The sequence below is a fragment of the Bipolaris sorokiniana genome (genome assembly GCF_000338995.1).
Source record: "Bipolaris sorokiniana ND90Pr unplaced genomic scaffold COCSAscaffold_1, whole genome shotgun sequence".
Classification (NCBI taxonomy): Eukaryota; Fungi; Ascomycota; class Dothideomycetes; order Pleosporales; family Pleosporaceae; genus Bipolaris; species Bipolaris sorokiniana.
Window position 1 is genome coordinate 2,491,202 of NW_006911895.1, and position 5,270 is coordinate 2,496,471.

A 5,270-nucleotide genomic window follows, 5' to 3' on the forward strand; every position below is an offset into this window, starting at 1 on the left:
CATGCAAATCCAGCAAGGGTCTCCTATAACTTCTCTTAAGGAGCAGATGCAGCAGTTAAGTAAGGGAGCTTAGCAGATAGCTTATAATATGGTGCTTATGCACGAGAAACTTGATCGCCTTAAAGCTACGATTAGTAAAGTAATAAAGCGAAAAACTCGTAAGAGACGCTACGTACAGCCGGAGGGGTCCTAGACAGTTAGCCAGATAGCTAATCAGATAGCTAAGGTAGAGGGTGGTAGCTGTAATGAGGGTGTAACGCCCGCGAAGAGGGTACGCAGTGAACGGCGCTGCGGACGTTGCAGCCAAGTTGGACACAATTCTCGCACGTGCTAAGTAGAATTAGAGGATACAGAGGATAGCGACGTATCTGAAGAATAATATCCTGCTCTACTTAATAAAAATATTATGGTGGTGTTGCGTAGTACTATTACGAAGGTGAGGTACTAGGATTTCGTGGGGCGCACACTGGGGTGGGGCGCACACTGGTGAAACACGTTATATTTTATTTAGTAGTCTTTTAAAATATCGCTATACTATATAATATCGCGATAAATCTATACGTTAAGCAGCGCGTTTCTAGATTATCTACGAATAATATATTAGTATATATAATTAGGTCTAGACTATTAAAATCTCTATATTAGATTGCGTTATAACGTATATAATATAGGTAAATAATAACTTAACTATCTTTATATACTAATTAGTTACATTGGTTAAGAAGTATAATAACCTTAATATAGCGAACGCGATATCTATTCTAAGTATAATTATAGTATATAATACTAAACTAACCCTTTCTTAATATACCTTAATCTATTACTTTATTACCTCGCCTTCGTTCTTAACTAGCTCCTCTAATAGTAGTAGGGTTAGCAGAAACGCCTCACTATCTAGACTAATCTTCTTCGCGATCTTATTATCATATATGTTATAGACTAGTATAATCTTTTAATTAATATAGTTTCTTATTATACATACTCTTAAGAACTACTCTACTAGCCTTCAATCTTATATCTTATACTTTAATATAATAGAATTCTATATCTATATAGCTTTTTACTTAATATTATTATAATATAAAATAAGAGTATTATTAATATAAAATAATACATATACCTTTTAATTCTAATTATAGAAGAAATGCAGCTCTTTCTTTAAGGCTTATAGCCCTAATTCTTATAGTAATTCTTTAAGCTCTTTATACTAGAGGAGTAGAGAGTCTCTTAGCCTATATAATACGCGATTAAGTTAAACGTATATTCTCTCTTTCTTAAATTTATTTAGTATCTCGCAAATTACTATATATACGACTATAATTTTATATTTAGAAATACTTCTATAATATTATAGTATCTAATCTCTAAGTTAAACTCTACTACTATAGCTTTTACTATATAAAAGAACTTTACGGCTAATATCGCAGTATAGGTTATTTTAAGTAAGCCTTATTTTAAGAGATCATCTCTTATAATAATTCTTACTTTATATTTTAGAAAATACTTATCTTAATTAAACTTATAGGTTAATACCTACTTTAGTAGAAGTAAGTAATAAGTCTAATTTACCACTCTTAGTCTATTAGTCTTAGTCTAGGTCTCTTTATTATATAGAGTCTTAACCTCTTTTTGTACTACTCTATAGAATAATGTTTTAAATAGATATAGTATTATCTACTTTTATATATTTAGAGAGGCGGTGAGATTATCTCTATACAGACGATTATTTAATACTTATAGTATTACTTTATTAAGCGCTACTACTATAACTACTACGCTTAGTATCTTATAGTACTATAACTTATTTTATTTATATACTACTTTTAGAACAAAGGTATAATAGAAATGATTCTATATATTTTCTAATTTATTTAGTTTAACGATTAATATATATATACCTTTAGATATTCTACCCTCTAGTTAATTATTAAGATTACGGTCTTTACGCGTATACTATACTAGTAGATATCTATTTAGAGGTCTATTAATCTCTAGCGCTTCTTACTTAATTCTTTAACTTTATTATATAAGTAGATTTCTTCTATTAAACTCGCCTAGCGTGTTAGAGTTTTTATAACTAGCGCGATTATTTAGCTTAAAAAGCCGCTTCTACTCCTAACTTCTTAGTAGTTACTCTAATTAAAGACGTACTATAAGATATAATAATTTAGCTCTCTTAGCTAAGTATACTTCTTTATAGTTATTAAGACCTCTTCTTCTTTATATTTCTTATACTAAGGTTTAGTCTAGAGTAGAAAGTATAGAAATAGATTTCTAATCCGCGTAAATTTCTTAGTACTTACTAGCTCCGCTTATACTCTATATAGATTCTACTAATATATAATCATAAATACTAGACTAGCTAGTTTCTATTTTATAATTATTTACTAGCTTATTACTAATTTCTTTATTAGTAATTAGTTCTTTTTCTACTACTTCTCTTTCCCTAATTAGTAGTATCATATCTATCTCTAGCCTAGAATTCTCTACCTTACTATTCTATAATATATTAATAATCTTTACTACTTTATCTTTAAGTATTTCTTAATCTTGTATACTATTATAACATAGTCTCTTATTAAAAGTTATATTTCGCGTTATAATTACCTACTTAAGTATCAGTATCTATACTAAGTATATATTAGGTATAATATATCTAACTAAGTATCTAATATAAGCTCTTAAGTTAACTTTAAACTCTCTGTTATCTTACTCTACTCTACGCTTCTAATCTAGTAGATATACGCAATAGCTATAAGTAAAAATTCTACTCTAGTTTAGATATAGATTAGCTATTATAAGTTAAATTTATAACGTATTATACTCTTATAAGCTTTTCTTAAACTATAGGTCTAGTACTTTATTAGATAATCTAAAGAAGTAGATTTCTATTAGGCTTATACTATAGAGATACACTATAGTATCTATTACTTTTAGCTATAACTTTTTAGAGAGGTTTACGCTAGTACGTATCTTAATTAATTTTATAATTAGCTTCTAGTCTACTCTCTTTACTAATCTATTTAGCTTATAGGTAAATAGTAGTAGACTTTTAATTATAATACTCTTTTCCTCTACCTATTCTTAATATCTTAATTTCTCTCTCTAGAGAAATATTATAGTATTATTATCTTAGTAGATCTTAATAATTTTAATACTATATTTCTATTTAATAGATATAATAAACTTCTTAATTACTTTAATAATTTCGCTTACTATCTTTAACTATATATTATTATTATATAGCTTACTTAAGAAGTCTTCTTTTATACTTATCCCATATTCTTTATATATCTTTCTAGTAGGTTTGTTAAATAGATTCTATAATATAAAGAAGAATAGTTAAGATAATCTTTTACGCGGTGGCCTTAAGATTACCTAAATAGTATACGCCTTTATATAGTTCTTATATTTAATCTTCTTTATAGTAATAGTCTTAATATTTTACATAGTATAAGCTAATACGCGAAGTACGCGCTAATCTACATAACTTAACTTTTAGTACTATAGCTCTTTCTTATCCATTTTTAAACTTAGTTAGACTAATCCGTTAATAGTATTTATAGTTATTAATATAAAAGAGTAAGTATTACACTTGTTATATTTAATAAAAGTAAGGTTATAATACTTAATTAGCGTAGCTATAACTACATTATTCTTTAGTAATCTATATCTTAGAGTACTATCTAGAGAGTAATTCTATACTTCTACTATATTAAGATATTCTTCTAATATAATATTAATATAGAAACGATTAACTAGTTTGATATTTTTAAGTAGTAGATTCTTGGTCTTTAGTCTATAATTACCATTAAAGAAGTTTTTAATTAAGTAATTTCGTATTTCTCTAATTGTAAGAGATTCTATTTTTATATTTTACTATCTTAAGTTCTATTATTAGCTCAAAGATATCTAAAATAAATAAGCTTTTATTATTAACTACGTAAACTACCTCTCTACTATTAAGAATTATACTTATTAAGAGAGAGTAGAGTTTATATAGTCTAGTACTATAGATCTCTAAGAGTATTTTTTTCTTCTTCTAGAATAATACTAGATTAATTAGTACTATAGTAATATAGTGTTTAGAGTATCCTCTTTACTTCTTATAATTAAAGTTTATAACTATAGCTATAACTATCTTCTAGCTGTTCTACTTAAGATAGTTAAGTAGCGTAGCCTACTTTATCTTATTAATTCTTTTATATATCTTCTTCTCATCTATATTAATGACTATAATTAGTAGTAGTCTAACTTTAGTTAATCTAGTTAGTACTATCTTTAATCTTCTATAAATTAGTAAGTCTTATAAGTATAATTCTTATAGTTTATATATATACGTAAATAGTTCTTTAGCAAGTTTTAGCCTAGGCTATAACCCTATATTTTAGATTAATATAAATATTCTATATCCGTTACTCTTTACTGCTATAGCTATATTACGTTAGAGTAGAATAGTAAACGACTACGCTAGCTTATCTATTATTATCTCTAGTCTTCCTCTAGTATAGTCTAAAGTTATTAGTAGGTAAGTGCTCCTAGTAAATTCTAGTGTAATACGTAGTGCTAACGTATTAAGAAAGTTAGTAAGAGTAAGCTAACCCTTAACGTCTAGTACGTTAAAAGCCTGAGCCTTTCTATATAGGAGTTTCTATTCGTTAACCTAGCGTTTAAAACTAATCTAGCTATACTTAGCTTTATTAAGATACGTATAATACTACTCTCTAATTTAGTCTATATTAGCTTAATCTATTAGTACTAGATTACTTTTTAGTTCTTAAATAATAGCCTAAGAGTTTAAAGATCTAATATTAAGGAGCTTAAGCATAACTATAGAGAGATAATTCTAGGATATAGTCTTAGAAATTTACTCTTATATATTACTAAGATAGGTAATATTATAATTTTACTTTATAAATTAGACCTTATATTAATTAATATTATCTAAATAGCTAGTAGTAGCTAGCTTATATACTTCTAACTTCGTTTTATATTAAACGGTTACTTATTAGTATTATTTAATTTTCTTATTATATAGTTCTAAGCGAAAAACTACTATAGGCGATAGCTTAACTAAAATCTTAGAGTAAACTAGTTTATAGTCGTAAATTAAAGGAATAGTAGAAAGATCTAGATTAATTAACTGCTAGATACCTTTATCTTTAGTATAAGAACGGAGCTAAGTAAACTATATTAGCTAGTTATTTCTAGTTATTTAAGAGATTATGTTTAAAACCATATAATTATCGTAATCTATAGTAATAGAATAT